Raw genomic sequence first — 13,363 nt, 5'->3', positions numbered from 1 at the left:
GTCCCTTTTCCCGCTCCCTGGTCTCCCTGAGTCCCGGTCCCTGCTCCCTGGTCTCCCTCGGTCCCTGTCCCTGCTCCCTGGTCTCCTTGGGTCCCTGTCCCTGCTCCCTGGTGTTCCTGGGTCCCTGTGCCTGCTCACTCGTCTCCCTGGGTCCCTGCCGGGCTGGCTGGCAGCCTCTTCTCTTGCTACAGCTGCAGATGGGCTCCTGTGTCTCACTGTCCATCCCCAGCTTCCTGCTCTGCCAGTAGAATTCTGGGTCTCTCTTGGAGTTGTTCGGTGAAAGCGGTGCTGAAGGGCCCCCACCAGCTCCCTCACCCCTGGACTCAGGCGCCCGACACACCTGGCAGGTTGGCGTCCCCAGTGCTGAGGAAGCCCAGCGGCCCGAGGCGGTAGTTGAAGGTGACCACAATGACGTTGCCCCGCGTGGCAATCTCCTCCCCTTCGTACAGATAGTCACTGAAGAAGTTTAACCCTTGGCCGGAACCAAGGACGAAGGCTCCTCCATAGATCCAGATCATGACAGGCAGGTTCTGGGAAACTGAGGCAGGAAGCAGGCCCGGTGACCCCAGCTGCCCCTCCCCATCCCCTCTGGGTGCTTGTTTTAGGGAATTTCAGCTCTGGAGCCCACACACAGCCAAGGGGCTGGGCCTCTGCCTGCCTGGGCGCTTTCTGCAGGTTCGGGAACCTGGAGGGCACAGGGGGCACACCTTCCTTCTGGCCCTGGGGGACCCAGATGTTGAGGTAGAGGCAGTCCTCGGAGCCCTTGGTATTTAACTGGGTGAGAGTGAGTTGCAGGCATCGCTGCTTGAAGTCCTTGGCCTTCAGGGTCCCTGTGGGTGACCAGAGGGGCTGGCGTGAGGATGGTGGCCCCATCCCCCACCCCAGGCACAGGGCCAGCCCGGCACCCACCCACCCACTCCCACCTTGCCAGCCGGGGTGTGGCTGGGGGTTCTCCAGGGCCTTGGGCGGGGCAGCGAAGGGGATGCCCTTGAAGATGTCCACAGAGCGGCCGCCGATGCCGAAGAGGCCGAGCTTCTTGTTGACGCCCTCCACGAAGCCCCCTTCCGTGGGCACCACGCCCAGCTGGGGAGAGGGCCAGGCTCAAGGGGCGCTGACTGGGTGGCCATTGGGGTGGGGTGACCCCAGCAGGCTCTAGGGGTCCAGGACAGCTTCCAGGTGGGGCCCCTAGTCTCACCCGCCTGTAGCTGTGTGTTCCTGTGGAAGCCCTGCTCCTCACCCCATGGCAGGACCCTGAGGAAGGAGATCCTATAGCTGCCCCGAGGCTCCCAGCTCCCCCTGTATGGGCCCTGGCCACTGGCAAGCAGGTGTGTGTCGCCCCTCTCAGGGGCTGGGGGCCGGGCTGCAGGTTGAACTAGATCGAGGTCCAGACTCCTGTTCTGACGCTGGGGGCTGTGATGGGCAACCTGCCGGCCTGCTCAGGGCCCAGCTCCCTTCTGTGCTGGGCCATGGCCATCCCCGGACAGAGGCAGAGCCGGAGGGCCCTGGTGGCCAATGCAGACTCCACAAATCAGCACTGAGGACGCCAGTGACACTGGGGTTCCGGGTAAATGGTGCCTTGTTTGTGTTTGGTGTCAGTGCACCCTGTGTGCCCTGGAGAGCGCCTGTACCAGAACTTATTCGTGGTTTCTGACATTCGAGTTCATGGGTTTCCTGTATTTGAGCTGTGCCTGCGCCATCGTGTGAGCTCAGATGCAGGACCAGAGGAAGGGCCATGAAAGTGCCTGCTGGGTGTGGGCCCTTGGGGGCTCTTTCTGCCAGCGCCTCACCTGCCTGCCCCCCTTCACCTCCCCACCTCCCCATCACCGGTGCCAGACCCAGTACTCAGGCCGGGTTAGGGGAGCAGACAGGGGCCCCTCCTCGCCCACTGGGCTCTCGCTTACCTTTGCTGCGCTCACTACTGCCAAGCAGCAGGCGAGGCCTAAGACAGCCAGCTCTGGGCGCCCCATGGTGCGTGTGCCTGTCTCGGGGGCCCTGCCTCTGAGCAGGGGTATTTATGGGGCGGGACACCCGGGAGACATCCGGGAGCTGGGGCTGGCAGCTGCCTGTGGATGGTTCCCTTCCCCTCCCCTCCCTCGCCCCTCCCTCCAGGCAGGATACCTGGGGCCAGGATATCTGCAGTTCCAGCCAGGCTCAGGGCCAAGGTCATGCAGGTGTGGGCACACACACCCTCTCAGACACACACATGCATAGCTGCCCTTTCCAGGCAGGTCAGGCAGGGCCAAGGTCACAGAGGTGTGCTCACACACATACATACACACACACACACACACACGTGCACGGGTGCAGGGATGGTCCTCCTTGCCCATGATCTGCTGTTCCCGGGTGCCTGGTGCCCTCAGTGCACCTGGGCTGGTAACTGGAAATAGTCAGGTGGCCCAGGCCAGGGGCTGAGGGTTGGGGCTCAGCTGGGTGCAATTGTGGCTCATTGACAAGGCCCTGGGCTCACCCTCAGAGAAGGGGACCTGCTTCCCTCCAGGCCCGGCCTGGCCCCCGCCTGGAGCTCCGGAGCCCAGCAAAGGGAGTTCACAGGGGACTGGGCATGTCGCCTCCGGACAGAGAGGGCTGTGTGCTCCTGGGCAGCCACGTGGCTGAGCCTGGGTCCGAGGGCCCACGGGTGTGCCGTCCGAGCTGGGTGTGGGGACCCAGAGCAGCACAGGGCGGTCCTGCCCTCAGGGAGGGCACCCCTCACACTCAGCACCAGCAGCCCTGGAGGGAGGACTGGAGGCTCAGGTGGGCACAGGTGTGGGGGGAAGGGGACTCCCGCCCAGCCTGGTGGCTTCCCTGAGGAAGAGGAAGGGCCTGGCTTCAGAAGTGCACCAGACAGAGGGGGCGACAGACAGAGAGACAGAGGGAGGGAGAGACAGAGATAATGGAGACATGAAGAGACAGAGGGAGAGAAGTCTGAGCAGAGTGTGTGAGAGCAGAAAGGCAGCGTGTGGGTCGGGGAGGGTGTCTCGCTCGGGAACCAGAGGAAGCTCCATGGACAAACCTAGGGCTCCTGGAGGCGTTTGGCTGGGCTGTGGTTTCTGCTGCACATAATGAGGAATTGGCAGATTTCAGGTTCAGAACGGAACCCACCTGCACTGAGTGGGGGAGTGTGGGCAGATCACAGCTGTCACTGGGGAGGTGAGGCGGGGAGGACTGGCCAGTGGCCTCTGCCGGGGACTTCGCATTCTGTTCTCCGGGGCCCGGGCCTTCCTTTCCCGGATTGGAACCCTCCAGGAACCCGTCCTGGGAAGGCCTCTCTGGCGCCGTTGTGTCTGGGGAAGTGTGGAGAGTGGTTACAGCGTTTGGACAGGTTCAAACCTCGAACTAATGAGAGGACAGGTCCTCTCGTGGCAAAGGCACCTGCAGGTCCCGGCTTGGAGGGCAAAGCCCTCCCAGCACAGTTATAACCAAAGGCTATAGTTATAAACTTGACCTTATGGTCCGAACCTGTGGTCCCAGGTGGCAAAGTGATATAGGCTGCGGGAGGTGCAGCACCTGATAGAGTTCAGGTGCATGTAATTGAGTAGCCTCCAAACCTGTGAGACACTGTAAACATCTTGAGCCCTTACTTTGCCTTGTGGAAACTGGCTATTAAACAAAGACTCAGCTGGCAGGCTGTGTCCCTGTCTCTCCATCCGAGAGCAGTGTCCCACCCAGCCCCAGCTTTATTCTCTTGTCTGTCGTCTTCTTCTATTTTTAAAAAAATATATTTTATTGATTTTTGTACAGAGAGGCTGGGAGAGGGATAGAGAGTTAAAACATCGATCATCTGCCTCCTGCACACCCCCTACTGGGGATGTGCCCGCAACCAAGGTACATGCCCTTGACCCCAATCGAACCTGGAACCCTTCAGTCTGCAGGCCGATGCTCTATCCACTGAGCCAAACTGATTAGGGCTTGTCTGTCCTTCTTTAATCCTTCACCACCCCCGCCCCCTTCAGGTTCCCCCCTGGCCGTGCTGAGCGAGGCACAGGGAGCATTTGTGATGCAGCTCATTTAAGGCGACAGCTGGGCCCCGGGACCCAGGAGCTGCCACTCTTCACAGGCTTCATTTCACCAGGACCAGGCGCTGGCCCGCCCCCCTCGCCTGCCCGCACGTGGTCTGAGGAGTCCCAGGTGAGTGCGGGTTTGCAGGATAGACGTGCTGATTCCTGCCCCCTCCCCCCTGGCCCAGAGGAACCCAGGGCTGTGAGGTCTGAGGTCCCCGTCTCGGGCTGTCACCAGTGTAGACTCCCTGGTCCTGAAGGGCAGACGGGCTGGAGCCCTGAGAGCCCGCAGCCCCTGGCTGGCTGCCCTCGCTGTCCAGGGCTGTGCTGTGGTTCTGCCATGGGGAGGTGGGCGCTTGGAACCTCTCGTGGGGGAGGTGGAAGGACGGGGCAGGGAGGGCGGGGAGGAGCACCACCCACACTGCCCGCTGTTCCCGCGCCGGGCCAGGGAAACACTGGACTGTGTGCATCAGGGTGGCCGGCTGGTGCCCTGAGCTGCCCCTGCCATGCACACCCCCAGCAGGAACCTTCTCTCCTCTGAGCCCTCACGCCTGCTCTGAGCTGACCTGGTAGCTTTGATGTCTCAGACCTGGGCTTGAGTCCTCGCTGTGAGGGCCTGGGGCACGTGAGCCCTCTTGGAGCCCTGGCGCTGTAGGACATGGGCCGGCATGGCCAGCTTCTGAAGGAAGCGGTGGCTGACTGTCCCCAGGGCACAGAGAAGGGAGGGGGAGGGACCAGGATGTGAGACCAAGGCCCTGTGGGTGTGGGCCGCCATCATGGTGGAGACCCTCCAGGCACCGGCCTCAGCTAGACAGGGGGAGGGGGAGTCAACTAGAAAAGGCCTCAGCCCAATTTTTTTAAATGGCCCCATGGGAGGACCTAGTTGACGTGTCAGGAAACAGCTGAGCCGATAGCACGCAGCCAATGAGGAACTGGAGGAGGGACGATTAAATGGACTGTGTTCCCGCCCCAGGTGAGCCTGTGCAATGGGCAGACACCCGCTCTCCAGAGCGCATTCAAGGTCTTGCTTTCACCGCACTTCTGTCTCCGAGTCTGTCATTTGAGTTCGGACAGGTGAGCATGTCTCACAGTAACTGTCTACAACGGGGTGTCCACAGTGCCCACCGCCCTGCCATGTGAGGTCAGGATGGGGGAGCCCTCGGTGCAGGCGGTGCCCCGTCCCAGACCTTGCTGAGGTGGCCATGGCCCTGCGTCTGACCTCTGCCTCCCGATCCCCTCCGGACTCTGCCAGAGCCAGAGGGCAGCACCCCTGGCCCTGCTGGTGGGCACCCAAGTCCCAGCCCTGTACCCTCTGCTCTGAGCCCAGCGGGATGCATTACTGTCTCTGCCTGGGATCCAGCTGGAGGCGAATCCGTCTCTCACCCAGGCCTTCCCTGTTAGATAGAGCCCGCTCCCCGCACCCTGAGGGCGTGGCCGATGCTGGGCCCACTGGTCCAGAGGCAACTGCCCACATGTCCCACCCGCTCTCCCATCAGGGCCTGCAGCCCGAGCTCAGCCCTGGCACTGATGCTTCTCTGACCCTCTTTTCTCCTCTGAAATGAGGGGGGCACCCCACTTCCTGAGCAGGACACCTGCAGAGACCAGGCGGGCAGCTGAGGTCATGAGGGCAAAGAGGGTTGCCAGAGGGAGAAGCGGCTTTATTCAGGAAGAGCAGGAAGAGCAGGGGAGGGAGGTGGGCTCCCTGGGTCCCACCTGTGACCTCTGGGGCAGGGACATTAGAAGCCAATGGCTGCGGACATCTGAGCCCCCTCAGAGTCACCAGTGGGGGGCTCAGGGGCGGCCTCAGAGTCGTCCGAGTAGGGCACAAGGGTGGCCCCATCTCTATTCACAGTGGGCAGTGCCTGGTAGGTCTGGGTCCAGTACTGCAGGTAGCTGCTCCTCAGGTGCTGCTTCATGGACTGACCATCCATCTTGTTGTTAATCTCCAGGTAGTTGCCATTTTCCTGGGTGTAGGGCTCCCATTGGGTGGGCACAGCCGAGTGTCCCTGGTTGGGGTCCCTGCAGATGAGAGAAAAGGCCGTGTGGGGTCTGAGCGCTCACAGGAGATCTCCATGCTGACCCGACCACCGGGGCCTCGCTGTCTCCTGGGCACGGGCTGGCATGTATGTGTTCTGTGCCCAACCAGGAGCTCTATCCTCACACACACGGGGTACCTAGGCTCAGGGAGGTTAGGTGTACGTGAGGGGACAGGCATGTGGGCCCAGGTGGCAGGAGGCCTGGCCCAGCCTCACCCGCCTTACCCAGTTCTGGCAAAGTTGGTCCAGTAGGCGATCATGGTCTGGGAGACAGTCCTGTCTTGGGCCCGGTAGATCAGGGGGGTGGCGAAGGGCTTCCCAAACACATACTGGAGGTCATCACCGTGGTCGGCGCCCATCCAGCTGGGGTACAACGGAATGCGAGACGGGTGGGAGTACAGGTAGGTGTAGGTCCGGGCACTCCTGAGGAGGGAGGGACACGGCCCAGGTTGGCAGGGAGCTCACCTGGGCTGCCCAGCCCTGAGCTGGGCCCTGGAGGAAGGACATGGGGAGAGCAGGGAGGAGCCGGGAAATCCCCAGACTCAGGAGGGACCTGGGTCCCTGCACCGGGGAAGGGAAGGCGGTGAGGTTTGTGGTTCTGGGATGTCAGGTGTATCCACACTTCCCTCCCCAAAGCCTATGGAGGCGTCTTCCTTCCTTTTCTCTGCAGATGAATTTGTGTTCTTCGTCGGGTACATACCTGACCCACCCAATGAAGAACACAAGTTCATGTAGTTGCTACAAGTGTTCATCCTACACTTCCTAGGCATCGTTTTCTCTCCCTTCCGTGTCGGCATCCCTACTGTACTTTTTATTTTCACTGGAGGTTTACCAGGTGGCCGCAGGCCAAAGTTGTTTTGAATGTTGGCAAACTCCACACCCACAAGAGAGACCATCATCCCGTGTTCTGTCCCCCTCGGCCTGGGGGCTGCGGGGAGGCTGCAGACACTGCAGGGAGGCCTGTGGGCTGAGGGAATGGGGGACTAATAACCTGATAGATAGAGCACCTGGATTAATCTGAAAGTAACCCTATTATTTTCAATCTTAGAACACATATACTTATGTGAAGAGGGGGTTAAGTTTTTCTTAAGTTTCCTTTGAAGGCCTGTGCAATGCAATGAAGGAGGTGACTCAGCTGTGAATCCAGCAAGCAGAACCGATAAGCAGGGACAGACCCACCAGGAGTGAAAACATCCTCTCATCCCCATTATCTCATCCACATCATCTCATCCACATCATCTCATCCCCATCATCTCATGGTTCAGTGACTACAATAGCTGATGTCTGCGGACACCCAAGGCTGTACGTAGTACCCCAGACCCTTTGCCTTTATAGTCCTGTGCCCTACACCTGCTGGAAAACAGGATTTGAATGGTTGTAAGCACCCTGTCTTCTTGGGGGCTGGCCTTCTCAATAAATACCTCATATGGTTCAACCCTGCCTTCGTTATTGGACACAGGGACAGGCAACCCCAGCCCACCCGGGGCTTCCCTGTAACAAGAGGAGGGCTCTGTAAAGGCCCCTGAGCTGGAGGTGAGGAGGGGACTTATCAAGTCTCGTCAGGCCTGGGCAAGGCAGATGGTGCAGGCACCACTGGGACCCCATCACGGCTGTCCCGGGCCTCCCTGACCCCCTGAGCCGCCCACTGGGGAGGCCTGGCTGGGCAGGTGCATGACCCAGGCCTCTCCTGCCCCGGCCCTCACTTGGCGTTGGCTCTGTGCTGGGCCACAGTCATCTTCGTGGGCATCAGGAAGAGGACGTCGGTCTCCAAGTCCACCACCGTCTTCTTCTTGGCCTCCTGGGAGGAGTCCTCGGCCCAGGACGCCGTGTAGAAGTCAAAGGTGGCATTGGCACCCCTGGGCCCCTTGGCAATGGTGAGCCCACTGACCAGCTTGAAGAAGTCCTCCCTGCAGGGACAAGCTGACACTGGATCCTGGACCGGGGCCAGCGGTAGCATCCCCCTGAAACCACCGCAAGGGGCCTGCGGATGGCCCGCTACACCGGCCGACGTCCTTCTCCAGGTGATGCCTCCCCAAGAGGCCCCCAGGCACTGCCCTAGCCCTGCGCCCTACTCACCCTGTGACGGTCAGCAAGCCCACGTTGATGGCTGGCACGTCAACGCTGGCTAAGAGATGGCCGTCCATGTTGTTTGTGCCAGCGATGTAGTCAATGTCGGCCACGTTGGCAAAAAGGTTGATGGGGTGGTCGGGGATGAAGTCTCCGTCCACGACAGGCAGGAGGCCCAAATAGTACACGCCTGGGTCTGCTTGTAGAGCAGGGTCCTCACACCTTTCAGAGCCCCACTGCCAGACCCCAGGCCCAGGGGCAGCCCCTGCCGCCTCTGATCCAGACCAGGGTCCTCAGCCTGTCCCCCTGACATCGGGCCTGGATAATTCTAAGGCCTGGGCTGCCCTGCGGGTGTGGAGCAGCTTCCCTAGCCCCATCCACTAGATGTCTCCACCCCCAGTGTGGCAACCCAGACTGTGTGCAGACTGCCACAGGCTCCCTGTGGCCAAACCATCCCGCTGACAGCCCCTGGGCCTGAGGCCCCTAAATTGGGTGCAAATGACTGTTTCTGGCCATTGTTGGGGGGGAAAGGTGCACCAGCTTCCCAAGGGGGTCAGGACCCAGGGAGGCTCAGAGGGAGGGATGGCGCCCCTGGCACAGACATTAGAAGCCACGGAGGCAACAAGGGCCCTGGCGGCACCAGGCTCCCAGGGACGCCAGTGAGCGGGTGACAGGCCAGGCTGCAGCCCCTCCATCCTCACTTATTTGGGAGCATGGCCGTCCCCCCATGTGGAGCCCCCACTCACACTTCCGTCCCAAAAGGGGCATCTTATAGGCCAGCGTCAGGGCCCGGGGGTCGGTGACCTTCAGACACTTGGCCATCCTGGCGGTATCATCCAGGGGGCAGCCCACCTTCTTGGCGATCTGGGGGTTGGGGGGAGACAGGTAGGTGAGGCCAGAGCGGGGCAGACGGCCATGGGGACCGGGACAGGGCATGGACAGGAGGTAACCCTCCCCCTGCCCACCACAGCTCTCCTTTACCCCTTTGGCCCAGGAGAGAGGGTTCTTCTGGATGGCCCAGGTGGCCAGCGCCACGCCGCTCTCGCTGATGGCTCTTCGGATGAGGCCCTTGTTGTAGGGAGAGAGGATCTGCGACACACAGAGGTCCTGTCACCTTGGCCTCGCCTCTCCTGCCCACCCGGGCACCACCAGGGACAGCCAGACTGTCAGCTTCATGCTGTTCCCCACAGCCCCCATCAGCTCCCCAGTTCCCATCAGCTCACCCAGCCACATCAGCTCACCCAGTTCCCATCATCTCACCCAGCCCCATCAGCTCACCCAGCCCCATCAGCTCACACAGCCTCCATCAGCTCCCCCAACACCCGTCAGTTCCCTCAGCTCCCAATAGCTCTCCTAGCTCCCCCTGAGCTCCCCGCTAACACCCTGGGAGGAAGGCCCGGCCTCCCACGGTCCTTTAGACCTGCAGAGAGACGCTGACACTTCCAGATGATTGTCCAAAGATGGTGATGTTGTCGGGGTCCCCCCCGAAAGCTGCAATGTTCCTCTTCACCCACGCGATGGCCATGTGCTGGTCCCGAAGGCCATAGTTACCTGGGGCGGGTGGGGGAGCCCATCAGGGACTGGGGTGGGGGGAGAGCGTCCTCCATGTGGAGACCCCTGTCAAGCCCCAGGATGGTGCGGGGCGGGTCCCAGGAGGCTGTTGAATGAGGTGCTGGAGGGGGTGTGGGGCTCAGGTAGGGGACCAGGACCAGGAGGGCCAGGCTGCTCGACTCTCTCCCTGACACGGTCCCTCTTCTAGTCTGTCTGTCCTACGACTCTGTGTCCCCTGAGTCACCACCTCAGTGTCTCATCTTCTGTTTCTCCCTGGGTCCCTGTCCCTGGTCTCTGGTCTCCCTGGCTCCCTGTCCCTGCTCTCAGGTCTTCTTGGGTCCGGGTATCTGCTCCCTGGTGTCCCTGGGTCCCTGCATGGCTGGCTGGCAGCCTCTTCTCTCGCTACAGCTGCCGATGGGCTCCTGTGTCTCACTGTCCATCCCCAGCTTCCTGCTCTGCCAGTAGACTTCTGGGTCTGTCTGGGAGGCTGTCAGGAGTTGTTCGGTGAAAGTGGTGCTGAAGGGCCCCCCACCTGCTCCCTCACCCCTGGACTCACACGCCCGACACACCTGGCAGGTTGGCGTCCCCAGTGCTGAGGTAGCCCAGTGGCCCAACACGGTGGTTGAAGGTGACCAAAATGACGTTGCCCCGCGTGGTGATCTCCTCCCCATCGAACTGAGAGTCACTAAAGAACTTTAACCCTTGGCCGGTCCCAAAGAAGAAGGCCCCTCCGAAGATCCAGATCATGACAGGCAGATTCTGGGAAACTGAGGCAGGAGAGCAGACCCGGTGACCCCAGCTGCCCCTCCCCATCCCCTCTGGGTGCTTGTTTCAGGGAATTTCAGCTCTGGAGCCCACACACAGCCAAGGGGCTGGGCAGGGCTGGGCCTCTGGCTGCCTGGGCACTTTCTGCAGGTTCAGGGACCAGGTATGCATGGGGTGGGGAGATGCACCTTCCTTCTGGCCCTGGGGGACCCAGATGTTGAGGTAGAGGCAGTCCTCGGAGCCCTGGTATTTAACTGGGTGAGAGAGATTTGCAGGCATCGCTGCTTGAAGTCCTTGGCCTTCAGGGTCCCTGTGGGTGACCAGAGGGGCTGGCGTGAGGATGGTGGCCCCATCCCCCACCGCAGGCACAGGGCCAGCCGGGCACACCCCCCCCCCACCCACCGACTCCCACCTTGCCAGCCTGGGTGCGGCTGGGGGTTCTCCAGGGCCTTGGGTGGGGCGGCGAAGGGAATGCCCTTGAAGACATCCACAGAGCGGCCGCCGATGCCGAAGAGGCCGAGCTTCTTGTTGACGCCCTCCACGAAGCCCCCTTCCGTGTGCACCACGCCCAGCTGGGGAGAGGGCCAGGCTCAGGGGACGCAGGCTGGGTGGGCCAGTGGGGTAGGGCAACCCCAGCAGGTTCTAGGGGTCCAGGACAGCTTTTAGGTAGGGAGCCTAGTCACGAATGCCTGTAGCTGTGTGTTCCTGTGGAAGCCCTGCTCCTCACCCCGTGGCAGGGCCCTAAGGAAAGAGATCCTGTAGCTGCCCCGAGGCTCCCGGCTCCCCCTGGAGGGGCCTCCCTGGCCACTGGCAAGCAGGTGTGTGTCGCCCCTCTCAGGGGCTGGGAGCCGGGGGTCGGGCTCCGGGTTTAACTAGACTGAGGTCCAGACTCCTGTTCTGACGCTGGGGGCTGTGATGGGCAGCCTGCTGGCCTGCTCAGGGCCCAGGTCCCTTCTGTGCCGGGGCCATGGCCATCCCCGGAGAGAGGCAGAGCCGGAGGGCCCTGTTGGCCAAGGCGGACTCCGCAAATCAGCACTGAGAACGCCAGTGACACTGGGGTTTTGTTTGTGTTTGGCGTCAGTGCTCCCTGTGTGCCCTGGAGAGCGCGCCTGTACCAGAACTTATTCGTGGTTTCTGATGTTCAAGTTCGTGGGCGTCCTGTATTTGAGCTGCGCCTGTGCCATCATGTGCCTGCGGATGCAGGAGCAGAGGAAGGGCCAGGAAAGTGCCCTCTGGGTGTGGGTTCTTGGGGGCTCCTCCTGCCAGTGCCTCACCTGCCTATTCCCCTCCCCTCTGCGGTGCCCGACCCAGTTCCCAGGCCGGGTTAGGGGAGCAGACAGGGGCTCCTCCTCCTCCTCCGCTGGGCTCTCGCTTACCGTTGCTGCGCTCACTACTGCCAAGCAGTAGGCGAGGCCTAAGACAGCCAGCTCCTGGCGCCCCATGGTGCGTGTGCCTGTCTCGGGGCCCTGTCTCTGAGCAGGGGTATTTATGGGGCGGGACATCCGGGAGACATCCCGGAGCCGGGGCTGGCAGCTGCCTGTGGATGGTTCCCTTCCCCGCCCCTCCCTCTGCCCCTTCCTCCAGGCAGGATAGCTGCCATTTCCAGCCAGGCTCAGGGCCAAGGTCATGCAGGTGTGAGCACACACACACTCACACACACACACACACACACACACACACATTCATAGCTGCCCTTTCCAGGCAGGTCAGGCAGGTCAGGCAGGGCCAAGGTCATGCAGGTGTGGGCACATACACACACACACACACACACACACACACACACACACACACGTGTGCACGGGTGCAGGCATGGTCCGAGTTGCCCATGATCTGCTGTTCCCGGGTGCCTGGTGCCCTCAGTGCACCTGGGCTGGTAACTGGAAATAGTCAGGTGGCCCAGGCCAGGGGCTGAGGGTTGGGGCCTTGGGGGGTGCAATTGTGGCTCATTGACAAGGCCCTGGGCTCACCCTCAGAGAAGGGGGCCTGCTTCCCTCCAGGCCCGGCCTGGCCCCCTCCTGGAGCTCCAGAGCCCAGCAAAGGGAGTTCACAGGGGACTGAGCGTGTGACTTCTGGGACTGAGAGGGCTGTGTGCTCCTGGGCAGCCACATGGCTGAGCCTGGGTCCGAGGGCCCACGGTGTGGAGTCCGAGATGGGTTTGGGGACCCAGAGCAGCACAGGGCGGTCCTGCCCTCAGGGAGGGCACCCCTCACACTCAGCACCAGCAGAGAGACATTAGGGGTGGGGGTGGGGGTCGGGGGAACGGACAGGAAGACAGAGGGAGAGACAGAGATAATGGAGACACAGAGAGACAGAGGGAGAGAGGTCTGAGCAGAGTGTGTGAGAGCAGAAAGGCAGCGTGTGGCTCGGGGAGCCCGTCTCACTCAGGAACCCAGAGGAAGCTCCATGGACAAACCCAGGGCTCCTGTCTTTGTGGAGCTGGCAGCACGGCCTTCTCCAGGGATGGGGGTGCGCTCAGGGCCCGGGGACAGCAGAGCCCTCCCAGGCCAGCGGCCCCTCAGCCCTTCGCTACCAGGAGCCGTGCTTGTACGCAGGCCACAGCCTGGCTCACGTCACGCCTGGGGCAGTCCCCAGCACCACATGGATCCACAGATACCGGCCACGCTGGCTGCCTGCTGATCCCGATCCCAGGTCTCCTGGGATGCAGGCGGGGAGGGCCCCACAGTGGGAAGCAGGAGCCGGGCAGGCTGGGCCTGTCGGTGAGGACGGGGAGCAAAGGGTTTGAGGGTGCGTTTGTTAAGTGCCCATCGGTAGATGAGTGGATAAAAAGCTGTGGTACATTCACACCATGGATTACTATGCGGCTGTTAAAAGGAAGGAACTCTTACCCGTTGAGACAGCCTGGAGTAGTGATGGCGAACCTATGACACGCGTGTCAGAGGTGACACGCGAACTCATTTTTTTGGTTGATTTTTCTTTGTTAAATGGCAT

The 13,363-nt window shown here is 61.8% G+C and overlaps 2 pseudogenes; both read right to left on the bottom strand.

Annotated features, from left to right (window-relative positions):
* The window catches only part of LOC102442316, a 6,723-nt pseudogene extending 4,738 nt beyond the window's left edge, over nucleotides 1-1,985 (bottom strand).
* A 3,632-nt stretch (nucleotides 1,986-5,617) lies between these two features.
* Nucleotides 5,618-11,874, bottom strand: LOC102417667 (annotated as a pseudogene).
* Nucleotides 11,875-13,363: the final 1,489 nt, after the last annotated feature.

This window comes from Myotis lucifugus, unplaced genomic scaffold, assembly GCF_000147115.1.
Source record: "Myotis lucifugus unplaced genomic scaffold, Myoluc2.0 scaffold_565, whole genome shotgun sequence".
Lineage (NCBI taxonomy): Eukaryota > Metazoa > Chordata > Mammalia > Chiroptera > Vespertilionidae > Myotis > Myotis lucifugus.
This window is presented reverse-complemented; position numbering and strand designations above follow the sequence as displayed.